The sequence below is a fragment of the Geotrypetes seraphini genome, chromosome 2 (genome assembly GCF_902459505.1).
Source record: "Geotrypetes seraphini chromosome 2, aGeoSer1.1, whole genome shotgun sequence".
NCBI lineage: Eukaryota > Metazoa > Chordata > Amphibia > Gymnophiona > Dermophiidae > Geotrypetes > Geotrypetes seraphini.
Genome location: NC_047085.1, coordinates 102,298,697 through 102,315,295, shown reverse-complemented (window position 1 = coordinate 102,315,295; position 16,599 = coordinate 102,298,697). Strand labels below are relative to the sequence as shown.

The 16,599-nt window shown below is 43.9% G+C and overlaps 1 protein-coding gene across 6 annotated transcripts in view; it reads left to right on the top strand.

Annotated features, from left to right (window-relative positions):
• C2H8orf34 (chromosome 2 C8orf34 homolog) overlaps positions 1–16,599 on the top strand; it is a 328,896-nt gene that overhangs the window by 91,561 nt on the left and 220,736 nt on the right. The window lies entirely within an intron of this gene.

Sequence of the window (16,599 nt, the reverse complement as noted above, 5' to 3'; positions counted from 1 at the left end):
AATTAAAATAAAATATTGCAGTTGATCCTGCTTGATCACTGCAAATAAGTCTGTTAGGATAACTAGACTGATATCAGCAAAACATATGGGACCATTTTGTCCCTTAGATACTTTGACTCTACAAGTTCAAGGTCCTAAATGACCTTTTTTGAGGGCATTCACTTGAGGTAAAATTAATTCTATAGTGTTTAAGTAGCAGTGTAAAGGTTTTTCCCCCTTCCATAGTGGTGTCATTTGATCATACTACTTCATTTGCAAAAGCAGTTGGGTTGCAGTGTTTTAAAGAAGCAATAGTCACCCTAGCTACCTTGAGTCACACATACAAATGATTGATGGTATCTCATGGGGCAGAACTGCTGTCCTGCAATTCAGAGCTAATGCAAAATTCTGAGCATGTATAGTCTTCCTGCATGCAGTGGTCTCCTCAGATCCATGTTTGAGACAACCAAAATGCTATATCACTGCAGTTGCAGACAGAACATTCTGGCCCCTGCTTCATGAATAAGTTGCCAATCAAAAGGTAACAGTAGGTGGTTCATTCAGAAATTCTGGTCCAATAGGATTCACATAGAAGTTTAGGAAGGAAATATAAAATCCAATTACAAGAGGGGAGCGAGGAGTCCAGTTAAAAAGGATGTAGAGGAGCCCACCAAAATCTTATTTCTTATTCAAGGGATCAAAGAGTTGGATGATTAATTATACAGGGTCTGCCAATCTGTTAATCATCTGATCCCTAGAACCTGATGTAAGAGACTAAAGTATTCCCATTTTTCAGTAACCTGTTCAGAATGGTCAGTCTGAACCAGAAAGTGCCCTAAGGCAAACGGTTTGGTACTAGGGGAACTAGATCCAAAACTTTAGAGAAGAGCAATGGTTTAGCTTGTTGATATTGGTAGACCCCCAACTGGGGAAGGGGTTGAAAGTGGTAAGCGGTGACATTAGTGAATACCAACTTTCTATCTGTTTCTGGTGATACTTCACCCACTCACCTGTTCACACACAAAGATAAACCTTCAGCAGTCAGGGATCCCTTACCATCTAAAAAGACTTCACCACCACCACTGGGATAAGAGCACAGTAACCCCATTGCCACACATTAAGAAAAATACCAGAGGCTGAGTAATTCAACTAATATAACATTGAATGAAGCTGAAAGAGAGAATGCAGAATAGTTGGGAGAGATTTGGAACTTTTTATTATTATTATTATTTATTTATTTATACTTTTCAAAATAATTTTCAAGCATAAAACACTTGTACAGAAAGAAAGATTAAGCAAGTATCTTGAATTATATCGCAAATTAAACAAAAGGAAACAAACAATATGCTAATCTGTCTTAAGTCCTCAAATTGGAGATCCAAGATTAATTCAGAGTGATTACAAAAGAAAACAAAAAGTAGCAATCCTATCAGGAAATTACAGTTAACTAATGAGTAAGGGTACATCTCTCCCACCCCATTTACTGCCAAGTGCAACATTTCTCCATTCTCATCCTCTAGGCTCCTGTACAGCATCTTGTGTCCCTCCCTACCAGCCTCATGACCAACATTTCTTTCAACCCTCTCCAGCATCATTCTGCATCTCTTCCTCCCTTCCCTCCACCACCATGTTCAACATTCCTCCCTCTTGCAATCCTTTCCATCTATCCCATCCTTTCCTCTCCACCACAACTTCCAATATTCAAGTTTCAAGTTTATTAGGTATCTTGATGAATCGCTTAATCAAACTTCAAAGCGATGTACACATTAAAATTTACATTTGTTAGGTAACAGTACAATACATACGAATATTAAAAAAAAAAAAAATAAATAAATAAATTACACTGTTTAACATACTCTTGACATTAGGTAAGGAGGGGTGAAATACAATTCATTAAAGTAAAGAAGAAACATTCAGGGAAAAAACACAAGGGTAATAGTTAAAAAAAAATATAATAAAGTACAATGGAGTAGTAACATAAAAAAATCAGTTTGCAAAGGCATCTTTAAAAAGAAAAGTTTTTAAGTTACTTTTAAATTTTCCGAATTCCTTCTCCTCCCTTAAAAAAATAGGGAGGGCATTCCAAGTCTGAGGTGCAGTACATGAAAAAATAAATTGCCTTCTCGTATTTATACTTTTTAATGAAGGAATAGACAATAAGTTTTGTTCGTTGGATCTTAAAATTCTCCTTGCAGAATATGGAATTAATAATTTAAATAAAAAAGCGGGGGTCATATTATATAGAGTTTTGAAGATGATTATACAAAGTTTAAAAGTTATTCTGTGAATAACTGGAAGCCAGTGAACATTTTTAAGAAGCGGTGTTACATGGTCGAATTTTCTGGATTTGGTTATTAATTTAATTGATGCATTTTGTATGATTTGGAGACGTTTTATTTCATGTAAAGCAATTCCTTTAAATAGAGAATTGCAATAGTCTATTTTAGACATCACCAAAGAGTGAATCAGAATGTTGAGTGATTTGGGACATAGAAATTTTGAAATAGAGCGAATTTTACGTAATCTGTAAAAGGTAGTTTTCATGATGTTACTAATATGGTCGTGAAAAGTAAGTTTATTATCGAAAATTACCCCTAAAATTTTAATATTTTGGACTAATTGTAGGGGAATGTTTTGAATAGCGACAGGAGTAACAAGAGGGAAACTATCCTTCCATGGAAAAAGCATGATATTAGTTTTTTTGATATTAAGTGCCAATCTGTTTTCATCCAGCCAATGATAAATTTGGTCAAGTTTCCTATTAATATCCGAAATTTCAAGTACATCATTATTATTTAGAGGATGCAGTAGCTGAATGTCATCAGCATAGGCAAAAACATGAAAGCCTACAGATTGGCATAATGTCAACAGAGGTGCCAGAAAAATATAGAAAAGTAAAGGAGAAAGAATAGATCCTTGGGGAACCCCATGTGCAATGTGTGATGGTTTAGAGGAAGATTCATTGAAAAAAACTGGATGTGCGATTACTGAAATAGGATGTAAACCACGCAAGAACTTCATCTGTAACCCCAATAGATTGGAGTCTATTGAGAAGAAGTTGATGATCAATCGTGTCAAATGCTGCTGAAAGATCAATAGAAATTAACAGCACCGATTGATGATGATCTAAGAAATATTGAATGGAAGTTGTCATGCCAATCAGGGAGTGTTCTGTGCTATGGTGCTGTCTAAAACCAGTTTGATTCGGATGTAACACGTGAGTTTTTTCTACAAACTCTGAAATTTGATTGAAAACAATTTTCTCTGTTAATTTTGCTAAAAAGGGGATGTTAGATATAGGTCTATAATTGGATAGGTCATCATGACCGATATTTTTATCTTTAATAATGGGACGGATGTATGACTTTTTCCAATCCAGAGGTACAATGTGTTGGTTTAAACTTTCGGTAACTAATGTATGAATCAAAGGTCCAAAGATGTCAAAATATTGTTTAAGAATAACTGGTGGTATCTGATCAGCTTTAGAACCTTTGATATTCAGAGTTTTAAGAATAGCTTCAATCTCATTTAGACTAAGTATTTTAAATTTGGAACATTTGGAAGATAGTGAATCTGGATTAACCTGTTCAAGATCTTTTAAAAGTAGTAAGTTATTTTTAAATAATTTCCTAATGTTAGTAATTTTTTCAGTAAAGTAATCCGCCAGTTCTTGAGCAGTGGGAACTGTATTATTTGATTCACATTGTTTTTTATTATTTGGTGTTATATTGTTGAGGATGGTATAAAGAAGAGAAGGATTTTTAGCTTTTAATATTTTATCGGAATAATATTTCATTTTGGTTTGATTTATTTTTGTTTTATAGAACTTCGAATGTTCACTGTATATTAGTAAATTGTTTTCGGTTTTATCTTTTCTCCACTTTCGTTCGAGAGATCTTAATTGTTTTTTAAGAAGTAAAAGTTCTGAAGTAAACCAGGGATTATGGACTTTACGAACAGAGATGATTTTACTTTGTATTGGAGCAAGTTTATTTATGGTAGATTGTATGGCCATATTCCAAAGATTGGTTAAATCATCAATTGAATTAGTGACTGATTCAGAAAAGTCTAATTTAAGTGTTGCTTGTATTGACTCAGAAGAAAGTTCTTTAAAATTCCTAAAAGTGATTGTTTGTTGTTTAGTTTTAGATTTGATACTTGGACTAGTATAGGCTAATGAAATCATGTGATGATCTGACCATGGGACTGGGAGGCAACAATTTAAAGAAAAGTTGTTTTTTGCAGATGCTGTTATAAGGGCTGTGTCAATAGTATGACCAGCTTGATGTGTTGGTTGTGTTATTAATGAACATAAGTCTAATTGCCTAATATGAGAAAGAAATGTTTTAGTATAGCTGTTGTTCTGATCATCAAAATGGATATTAAAGTCCCCCAAGATTAACGGATTTAAAGTGGAGCTACCAAATTCAAAAAGTAAGGACTGAAGGTGTGTAATGTTGTCAGAATTTATCGGAGGAGGTAAGTAAATGAGTAGAACGTCCGTTTTTGGTTTTGTTTGTATGGAAAATTGTAAATATTCAATAGATGTGTTATCCACATGTGTTAATAGAGATTCTTTAAATATTGCAGCCAAACCTCCACCTTTTTTGTTGGGACGATGGTTATAGAGACAAGAGAAATCATTTGGGCAGGCAAAAGTTAGATAGGCTTCTTCACCATCCGAAAGCCAAGTTTCTGTTAGAAATAGTATATCTAAGGATTGTTGTAAAATAAGATCTCTAATAAGGTGATATTTTGTTTTCATAGAACGAGTATTGATTAGACCTATATTTAAAGGCCTGGTTTTTTGAAATTGTGGAGGGTTGGAATAAGCAGGGGAGGTTGTTTTACTAGGGAGTAAATTAACATTTGAATTAATTTGGTTTGTCTCAGTCTTCATAGGTCTATGGCCCCAAAAAACCGGGATAGATGAAAGTGTATTATCCATATTTGCAAAGTTAGAATTAGAAGTATGAATAACGATTATGTTTAATTTCAATGAAATTAAGATACAAGAAAAAAAGAAAATTGTTGAGAAAGAGTAATTATTATTTATTTTTTTGAGAATTTTTTGGATTTTAAGCCAATTTGTTAAAAAAATCATCAGTCCGCACTGCAGTATCGCACAAAGGAGCGCATTAAGGAGCAGAACCTGCTCCTTAAGCACGCTCCTTTGGCGCGCGCCTTTGCGGCGTGTGCTGCAAAGTGACAGGCTTTAAAGTTCATATACCGGAAGTTGGGGGGCGGTATCAGGAACGCAGATCCCGGTATCGGGATCACAGAAGGATCTCCCTCCTCTCCACCATTATCATGTCCAACAATTCTCCATCTTTCTTCCTTTTTCCATGTACACAATCTCTTTCCCTCCTGCTCCACACACCTATGTCCTACAATTCTCCCTTTGTCTTCCCTCCCCCAAGGCAGCATTTCTCTTTCCCTCCTTTCCTACTACTCTGCCAGTGCAGTATCCCTCTTTCACCCCCTTCCTAACCCCCATCCTGTGCAGCATCTGTCCTTCTTTGCCTTCCCAACCCCAGCCTGTGCAGCATATGTTCTTTCCCTCCCAGCGAGATCCTCTCTCTCTCTAGCTCAAAACTCCCCCACCTATCTCTTCCCCAGCTGCTGTAATTTTAAATCTTCAGGCAGCCAGCAACGTCAATGAGGAAAGCCAGCTGCTGTGGACCTGCCCCGGAAGTCTTCATTCTGCAGTGATTTCCTATTCCCAAGTAGGTGGGAAGCTGCAGAATGAAGAGCTCCGGGGCAGGTTGACAGCAGCAGGCTCACTTTGTTGCCGCTGTCCAAAGATTTAAAATTACAGTGGCCGGAGAGGAGGTAGGTGGGGGATTTTGGAGAGCCATAACTGACTCTTCTGATCTCTGAATGCCAATTTTTTTTTTTGGAGGGGGGATCATGTCTCTTGTGCCGCCCCCCCCCATTCTGATGCCTATGTTTCCCATACCCCCCAGTCCATGCAGCATCTTTTTTCCTCTCTTCCCACTCAGCTCCCACAGGTGTACCAACATCCTCTGGATCCAGCCACACTCGCTCTCTTCAGTCCGCCAACAGCATTCCTTCTTACACGTGGCTGCCAACTAACCCAGAAGCCTTCCCTCTGACGTGTTTTACATCAGAGGGAGGGCTTCCCTCTGAAGAAAAATGCATCGGAGGGAAGACTTCCAGGTTAGCCACAGAATCCCCAAACTAACCACTCCCATCTCCGTGGGATTCCATGTTCCTGTGCAGCTCTCATGTTGCAATCAATGTATGTATTTTTGTAAGATGTACTTGAATGTTGTTGTAAAGGCATTTCAAGAGGAAGACCACCATTCCAGTTGTGAGCTGAAACAGTTGCAAGGCCTATTGTTTTGCTTTCCATGGATCTCTGTGTCCTTAAAATTTCTGATTATAATTTCTCTGTTGCATCTGTTGTCTCTGGCTATTTACTATTCCATGCCATTTCTTCTACCAAGATGATACTGTGTTTTCTTAGAGATATGATGTGTCCATTCTCTAGTGTGATGTTTAATACTGATAGTAATTTTTTTAAACTAATTAATCATTAACGATTAACTATCATTATATCTGTGTTCTCTGTTCCTTCATTAATGATAGATCTCATGGCTGTAATATTTCACCATTTAGAGATCTGTATTCAAAGATTGTGTTAGATTATGCTGTGTGTTAGAAACAAATTGCTGAATAAAATATGTGTGGCTTAGTGGTTAGAGCTACAGCCTCAGCACTCTGAGATTGTGGGCTCAAGCCCTGTGCTTCTCCTTACTGGGCAAGTAACTTAAGGGTCATTCCATGTGAAGTTGTCCAGAGCTCCCCTCTCGACCACGGTATAGCGGTATATAAGAAATAAATTATTATTATTATTATCTCAGAAATTGACTAAATGTTTTCAGGGACGTCTAATGAAGATATCTAAAGCTTTGGGGCATGGTATCAACTAGGCCCAGAGTTAGGGCCTCTTTATTTGGGCCACGTTTTTGTATCCATGGAAGATGTTAAGTAGGGACCCTCCTTGAAACTGGACTAGTTGACATGGAATTACCTTTAATCCTTTACTGTCCCAGGTTCATTAGATAGATTGTGAATCTGCCAGGACAGATAAGGAAAATGCTTGAAGTACCTGCACATAAACCACTTTGAGTGTGATTGTAAAAAAAAAACTACAAGAGGGCAGTATGCAATTCCCAATCCCTTTTGCTTATTGTGGTTTTATATTTATTCTTTTCATACGTACAGTTACTGTGAGTAATGATACTTCAGTAGCCAAGTTAGATGACCTTTCATAAACATTGAAATTTAAATTGGTCAAAATAAATACATTGACAATAAATATGTATACGTGCACATGCTGACGCACTAGTAAAATAGTGCACCAAAGTTTAGGACACTCGGAACTGAGTCAGGCACCAAGATTGGAAAGAATGGCGCTTAGCACACTAAAAAAAAGGAGGAAACATCCCTACGGTGGCAAAGTAGTCAAAAAAAATTAGGATTTGACAAATGACCTTTCACAATCAAGAGAAATTGCAATTAACTATTTTATTAGAGTGATACCATAAGAGGCTTCCCTCCCCCCCCACATATGTTGCAGTGACATTGTTATCTATTACAATAATCATCTTTGAGGTGAAGATACTGTTGCAATAGAGTTCAGTTGTTATCCACTACATAACTGTGTGACCTGGTCTTATATTACATGCGTTTAGATGCACCCATAAGAGATCATGACTTCCTGATGCAGGCTTAAAGTGCTGAAACAGGTCCCTGGGTCAAGTCATGTCATCACATGGTGGACAGCTTCTTATGGTGTCACTCCAGTAAAATTGTCAATTGCCTTTCCTCTTGGTTGTGCAAGGTCATTTGTAAAACCCTAATTTTTTTTTTTTTTTTTTTACTGTTTTAGCACTCTGAAGCATAAATTAAATAGTTAACAGAGAAGAATGCCTGCTAGTTTTTTCTCTTCTCATATGATATGGAGGCTTCCTCAGCTTGTTTGCATTTAAGTAGCTGAGGGAGGGGGCTCTGTCCTCCCTGTGCTTTCAGAGGGAGAGGAAAGAAAAGCATGGTCCTCCAGAAAGGGTGCTATTTGTACCAGCTGGGCAGGTTGGTTCATCACAGAATGCTTTATAAAATATCCATATACCTTCACAGCGAGCAATGCACATATCTGTTGTACCCGCTTCAGAGCAAGTCTATGTGCAAGAGCTTCTATGCACTACAGGTGATAGTTCTGGGTGCACATAGACACCTAGGCTATCTTTATGTATTTTTTTTTTTAAGGCATGAAACAGGCGTGTCTTGAAATTTATAGGTGCTCTTTTATAAAAGTACAAATGCACAGACTTGGATATGCTTACAAGTAGGAATGTAAAAAAAAAAAGAGGAAGGCAGAAATAAATTACATTACATTACATTAGAGATTTCTATTCTGCCATTACCTTGTGGTTCAAGGCGGATTACAAAAAATTTAAGGTTGGTCTGTTACAAGAAAAGAACAGTGGTTGGTCATGACTAGTGAAGGTAGAGAATAGGGCGGGTATTTTCAGGGAGTTAAGAAGAAGATAGGAGGAATGAGGTAATCGTGATGTTCAGACTTAATCAGGGATTTCTTGAAGAGTATGGTCTTTATTTATTTTCTGAATAACCTGTAAAAGTAGGATAAATGATATAACACATACATTTAAGCAAATCAGTGTGTCTGACTCTGACACTACTCTTCCCCTGGAAAATGTAAAACCAGATATAGCATTTGACCATCCTTTTCTGCAGCTACTGTAACAAACTCTTTTCTGACTAACAAACCAGCACAGACTGATTAAGCTGAGAATGCTCTGATGGAGCTTTAATAAGCCAAGCCACAGAGGACTACTGGGGGGGGTGAATTGCACCATCTGAATTACACTTCTTGTGTGTTACGGTAATAGTGTTTTGTTATTAGCATCTGAAGAAATAGTATATCCTAACTGCAACCCACAGGGTGAATTTGGTGTTGATAATGGGTGTGAAAGGGGCTTTTGGGAATCATACTTGTGCCATCATGTTAAGATAGCTGGTTTTACTGTCTGTGTTCAAGGTGAAAAGATTATTGCTGATATTGTTCTGTCAAGGAAAAATGATTGAGAACAGTTCTTTGTGTTCTTTTCTGTTTACACAGAAGATAAAACATAAAACTGCTTCAGTCTATATCAGATTGAACTTGCTCGATGATGGATTGTGGTGAAGCTACTCTTCATTTATGTTTCTGCTTCAACATGCAATGATATTTGTACTTGAGCCCAAGTCTCTTAAAAGCTATGCTTTTGATAAAAATGCATATTGGTTCAGTGAAATACAAGCTGAAAGAGATCTTACTGTGCATTCTTTTTCAGTTAGATTTGCTTTTTTGTTTGGCCTCTCTGAAATAAATGCTCATATTCATATGTTTTAAATTGTCCCTTTTATTTTCTCTTTATTTAAAATAAGCTAGGGATATAAATCGGGCATTTTAGGTAAGAACCTCTGCCCTGTGCAGAGAACATGGCTCAATATGCAGCTCCTCTTATCCTCCTTTTGCACTATGATTAGCATGGGGGGGAAGGGACAGATCAGGAAGGAGTGTTATCCCAGGACAAGCAGGCAGGTATTCTCACTAGTGGGTGATGTCATCAGACAGAGCCCGGTACGGACGTCTCACAAGCACGTGTTGCTTGTAGAAACTTAAAGTTTCCAGATGCCCGCACCGCGCATGCGCCGGTGCCTTCCCGCCCGGAGAGCCGGGCGTGTCTCCTCAGTTCTTTTCTTTCCGCGGAGCTGAGAAGTTCAACTTCATCATGCGCTAGCTGAATTCAGTTAAATTTGCCTTCCTTGTCCGCGTTTTTCGCTTTCTTTTGATTACAATTAACAGTACATTTCTTTTTCAGTTTAAAAAAAAAAAAAAAAATGATTATTTCCTCCGGCGGGTCGAACGGGCCGGCCACGTGGCTCAGGCCTACTGGCTTCGACCTCGCGGCGGAGATTTTCCGGCCTATGTCCCGGCCAATCACCGGGTTTAAAAAGTGCAGCAAGTGCCAGCGCGCGATTTCACTCACGGACCCGCACCGACGCTGTTTGCAGTGTCTTGGTCCTGACCACATCCCGAAATCGTGCAGGCCTTGCTCTACCCTTACGGCACGCTCATTCAAACGGCGTTGCCTATTGTGGGAATCGATGTTCAAGATGGACGCAGCTAAGGATCCCTCGGCTTCCACTTCATCTGATACCTCCCCGGTTCGTGCGAAACCGGCATCGACTCCTCCTGCATCGAGTGTGGTGAAACCGGCATCGTTCATCCCGACACCATCCACGAGCTCGACGTCGGTGCCTGCCCCGGTCTCCTCGGTTCAGGTACCTCTTCCTTCCACAGTACCACCAGTGGTCATCAAAGTGCCTAAAGCTACCAAGCATAAGCACTCGACCTCGAAGGAACGCGATGACCGTGCAGGAGGACCCCCTTTCGGTGCGGATCCCTCCTTATCGGCTTCGCTGCGGTCAATTCATTGAGCTCATGCAGACCATCGGACCCGGGCTCATCGCTGCCATACAGGGTGACCTCCCGGTACCGGTCCAAAGGGGCGGTCCACCCCCTCCCCCTTCCCCACGCCGTTCGACCTCGAAAACCGACGAGAACGAACGGGGGAGGGCGGCGATGCCCATGCGGCAAGCCTCGCCTAGCGATATGCCGCCATTAGAGCCCATTACGCCTCCGCGCCAACATGGGACCAGACCTTCGATCGATAATCAAAGCCCTGGGCATAGTCAGGAAGAGTTCTTCCGCACTCCTTACCAGACTTGGGTAGCATCGCAACCCCAGTTGCGATCCACCGCTTCCAGCCCTATCCATCACTTGGGGGCCTTGGGAGACCATGCGATGCACAGACGATCTCGATCCCCGTCCCGCCACCGAGACGGACATCGATCCAGACACTCATCGTGGCACTCCGCACGCCATTCGGAGGTGTCACCGCAGAAAAAACTGCAACGTATGGGATACTCCTCATCAGAGGTATCCCCCCCGGAGGGAACGGAGTACGAGGAAACACCCGTACCCGATTCCCCTTGCCATTCCCCGATGTCCATGGACCCGGAGGCCTCTTCCTCCTCCAGCCCGTCTCACAATCCGACGCTGGCGGATCAATTGTCTTTCTCATCATTCCTCCGACAAATGGCGGATGATCTGGATGTGACTCTTGACACGGGCTCCCGATACTCCAAAGAGTATCTGGACACCATGCATTTACCTAACCCTCCAACGGAGTCGCTTCGGCTCCCTCTGCATAAATTGCTGGATCAGACCTTCATGCAGTGTTTCGAAACACCGTACTCCATACCGGCGATTCCCAGCAAACTCGATGCTCGATACCGCATCGTGCACCATAAAGGGTTCGAGGGCCCTCAACTCTCTCACCAATCCCTACTGGTCGAGTCCTCTCTTAAACGCTCTCATCCCTCTCAGGTCTACGCCTCTGTACCGCCGGGCCGAGAGGGGAGAACGATGGACAAATTTGGTAGAAAATTCTACCAAAACTCCATGATGGCGTCACGGGTGCTGAACTACAATTTCTTTTTCTCTTCCTATCTGGAGTTCTTCTTGCCGGTGCTCCGCAAGTTCACTCCTTTCATAGACACCCAAGCTCGATTCGAGTTCGAGGAAGTGGTAGCCTCCCTCTCCCAACTACGCCTCCAGCTGATGCAATCCTCCTTCGATGCATTCAAACTCTCGGCACGTGCTGCCGCAAGCGCGGTAGCCATGCGTTGCCTGGCATGGCTCCGTACAATTGATATGGATCCCAACCTCCAGGACAGACTCGCCAACGTACCATGTGCGGGAGCTGATCTGTTCGATGAGTCTATCGAAACTGTTACCAAGAAGCTGTCGGATCACGAAAAATCTTTTCAATCCATCCTGCGGCCCAAACCCAAACCTCAACAGTCTCGACCTTCCAGGCCACCCCTGATTTACCAGCGGCGTTACATGCCTAGACAAACGCCCGCTGCGAGGCAACCTGCGAAGAGACAACCTCCCCAGAAGTCTCAGCAAAAACCCCAGCCACCGGCTGCACCTAAGGCTACCCAGCCCTTTTGACTCCCTTCCTGGGAGCATAACCGACACCGTTCTGCACCCCTCAGCCTCTCCCATAGGGGGCCGCCTCCATCTTTTTTACCACCGATGGGAGGCCATAACCACGGACCTATGGGTCCTCACCATCATAAGAGACGGATACTCTCTCCAGTTCCATCGGGCCCCCCCGGACCATCCTCCAAGAGAGTATCCTTCAAGCTCGACACAGACCGCCCTTCTTCTTCAGGAAGTTCAAACCTTGCTTCAGCTTCGGGCCGTCGAGCCGGTCCCGTCAGACCAATTGAACCGAGGGTTTTACTCTCGGTACTTCCTCGTCCCGAAGAAAACGGGCGACCTGCGATCCATTTTAGACCTTCGGGCCCTCAACAAATTTCTGGTCAAAGAGAAGTTCCGTATTCTGACTCTGGCCTCTCTCTACCCCCTCCTCGAGCAGAACGACTGGTTATGCTCCCTGGATCTCAAGGAGGCCTACACTCACATCCCCATTCACCCGGCCTCCCGAAAGTTCCTCAGATTTCGGGTGGGAAATCTGCATCTACAATACCGAGTGCTACCATTCGGCCTCTCCTCGTCCCCCAGAGTCTTCACAAAGTGCCTGGTGGTAGTGGCCGCGGCACTCCGGGACAGGGGTCTACAGGTGTTCCCATACCTCGACGACTGGCTCATCAAGGCCCCAGAGGTCACTTCGGCGGCCTTGACTACAATCTACTTCCTCCAGAATTTGGGCTTCGAGATCAACTTTTCCAAGTCTCATCTACAACCCACCCAGTCCCTCCCCTTCATCGGGGCAGTCCTGGACACCATTCAACTCCGAGCATTCCTGCCTCTCCAACGCATGGAGGCTCTTCTTCACCTCTGCCAGTCGGTGTCTACTCGCCAAACCCTACCGGCGAGACAACTGATGGTGCTCCTGGGCCACATGGCCTCCACAGTACATGTGACACCCTTTGCCACCTCAGAATCCCCCAGTGGACCCTGGCATCACAGTGGAATCAGACGTCCGATCCACTAACCAAACGCATCGTAGTCACACCTGCTCTTCGGCAGTCTCTACTTTGGTGGATGACCTCTTCGAATCTATCCAGAGGTTTGCTGCTGCACTCTCCCCCCCATCAGAAAGTTCTCACAACCGATTCATCGAACTATGCATGGGGGGCCCACCTGGATGGTCTCCGCACCCAAGGACTCTGGACCAGTGCGGACAGACTACATCAAATCAATCTACTGGAGCTCAGAGCCATCTTCAACGCTCTCAAAGCTTTCCAACACCTACTTCACGACATGGTGATCCTCATTCGCACAGACAATCAGGCCACCATGTATTACATCAACAAGCAAGGGGGCACGGGCTCGGCCCTCCTTTGCCAGGAAGCTCTACGAGTCTGGGACTGGGCGGTGCACCACAATGCCCTCCTCAGAGCTGTCTACATTCAGGGGAAGAACAACGTCTTAGCAGACAACCTAAGTCGTCTTCTACAACCTCACGAATGGACTCTCCATTCCAGCCCCCTTCACCAAATCTTCACACAGTGGGGGACGCCTCAGATAGACCTCTTTGCGGCTCCCCACAACTCGAAACTGCCTCAGTTTTGCTCCAGGATCTACACTCCTCACCGCCTCGAGGCAGATGCTTTTCTACTAGACTGGGGGAAACGATTTCTATATGCGTTCCCACCATTCCCACTGATCCAGAAGACTCTGGTCAAGCTGAAACTCGAACAGGCCACCATGATTCTAATAGCTCCTCGGTGGCCCAGACAACCTTGGTTCTCCCTTCTGCTTCAACTCAGCAACAGGGAACCAGTACCACTTCCAGTGTTTCCTTCACTACTTACTCAACATCAAGGATCACTACTTCATCCCAACCTGCAGTCTCTCCACCTGACAGCTTGGTTCCTCTCAACGTAACCCCTCACCAATTCTCACAAGGAGTGAGGGAGGTCTTGGAGGCTTCCAGGAAGCCCGCCACTCGACAATGCTACTCCCAGAAATGGACTAGATTCTCCTCATGGTGTGTTTCTAAATCAAAGGAACCTCAGCGAGCTTCCTTATCCTCCGTGCTGGACTACCTCCTACACCTATCTCAATCTGGGCTCAAGTCTACATCCATACGTGTCCACCTGAGCGCTATTGCGGCTTTCCACCAGCCTCTACAAGGGAAACCCCTCTCGACCCACCCGGTGGTCGCCAGATTTATGAAAGGACTCTTTCATGTTAACCCTCCTCTCAAACCACCCCCGGTAGTTTGGGATCTCAATGTAGTCCTTTCCCATCTCATGAAGCCCCCGTTTGAACCACTCAACAGGGCCCCTCTTAAGTACCTCACCTGGAAAGTGCTTTTTCTTGTAGCCCTTACGTCTGCTCGCAGGGTCAGCGAACTCCAGGCATTGATGGCGGATCCACCATTCACAGTATTCCATCACGACAAGGTGGTCCTCCGCACTCACCCGAAATTCCTGCCTAAAGTGGTCTCCGAATTTCATCTCAACCAATCCATTGTACTTCTAGTATTCTTCCCTAAGCCCCATTCTCACCATGGAGAATCGGCCCTTCACACTCTAGACTGTAAACGTGCTTTGGCTTTCTACCTGGATCGTACCAAGCCACACAGAACCACCCCCCAACTTTTTGTCTCCTTCGATCCTAATAAGTTGGGAAGACCCGTATCAAAGCGCACCATCTCTAATTGGATGGCGGCTTGTATCTCTTTCTGCTATGCCCAGGCTGGATTATCACTTCCTTGTAAGGTCACAGCCCATAAGGTCAGAGCAATGGCAGCCTCGGTAGCATTCCTCAGATCAACACCAATCGAGGAGATTTGTAAGGCTGCCACCTGGTCCTCGGTTCACACTTTCACCTCACATTATTGTCTGGATACCTTCTCCAGACGGGATGGACAGTTTGGCCAAACAGTGTTGAAAAATTTATTCTCTTAAGTCACCAACTCCCCCTCCATCCCACTGAGGTTAGCTTGGAGGTCACCCACTAGTGAGAATACCTGCCTGCTTGTCCTGGGATAAAGCAATGTTACTTACCGTAACAGTTGTTATCCAGGGACAGCAGGCAGCTATTCTCACGTCCCACCCACCTCCCCTGGGTTGGCTTCTCAGGCTAGCTACCTGAACTGAGGAGACACGCCCGGCTCTCCGGGCGGGAAGGCACCGGCGCATGTGCGGTGCGGGCATCTGGAAACTTTAAGTTTCTACAAGCAACACGTGCTTGTGAGACGTCCGTACCGGGCTCTGTCTGATGACATCACCCACTAGTGAGAATAGCTGCCTGCTGTCCCTGGATAACAACTGTTACGGTAAGTAACATTGCTATATAGAAAAACAGGGGTGGACTAGGATAAAAGTACTACAGAGCAAACTAGGAAATGTGAGAAAATGAACTAGGAGAAGGTGGTATCGTAAAAGGAATTGAGGTCTTTCTGGAAGGTGATGAGAGAGAATTAGGGATCTCAGCGACATCAGAGATATCTTGAAGGCCTTGCTAGGGGGTGAGGGGTAGTGCTGTCCGATTTTCGATTCAAATCGAGGCGGGGCGGGACCGAAGCAGAGAAAGCATGCCACTGAGGATGACAGCAGCTGCAAGGATTGCTACAGCACCGGCGATCTTGCAGGCTGCCATATTAGCTTAAGGTAAAAGCAGAGAATCTGGGGGAACGAGCAGGCCTTCATGGGGGGTGAGGCAGTATAACACATTTGCTATACTCGTATGTTGAAGATTGAGAGATGCCTGCCAGGCCTGTGCAGGGGGAGGAGGAGGAAGGAGTAAGAAGGGAGGGGGAGATGCCAGTCCTAGGGTGAAGGAAAGGGAAGAGAGAAACCAAACCAAAAAGAAGGGGGAGGAAAGCAGAGGAGAGGTGCTGGACTAATTACATTACATTACATTAGTGATTTCTTTTCCGCCAATATCTTGCAGTTCAAGGCGGATTACAAAATAAATTATCTGGCCATTACCAGAGGAATTGAAGAAAAAAATTATCTGGCCATTTCCAGAAGAATTGGAGAAGAGCGAGTTCCTTCAGAGAATTGGGATGAGTCTTGCGGTATTAGTTTGTCTTCAAGGAGAGAGAAATGCAAGACCACAAGGGGAAGGGTACAAGAGGGACAAATACTGCTCCAAAGTAGGTGGGCAGGGTGCAGGATGGCAGGAGAGATAGGAGGAGAAAGTTTGTAGCTGGGGAAGGAGATACAGGAGGTAAGGAAGAGAGAAGGAAGAAGCTGGATATGGGGACAGACATGAAACAGAGAAAAGATGCTAGGTATGGAGGGATCATAGGAACAGGGACACAAAGGGGCACTACTGGAGAGGAGAATAGGGACAGGGATACAGAAGAGAGATGCTGGATATAATAGATAAGGGATTCAGAAGGAGGATGGATGGTGGACAGGGGAAGCTGGGGAACCTGCAGGCCTTCGGGGGGGGGGGGGGGGGCAGGCCTTCAGGGGGAATCTTGGAGGGAAGGAGGGTTCAAAGAGACGTGCATATACCGGACTAGGGGG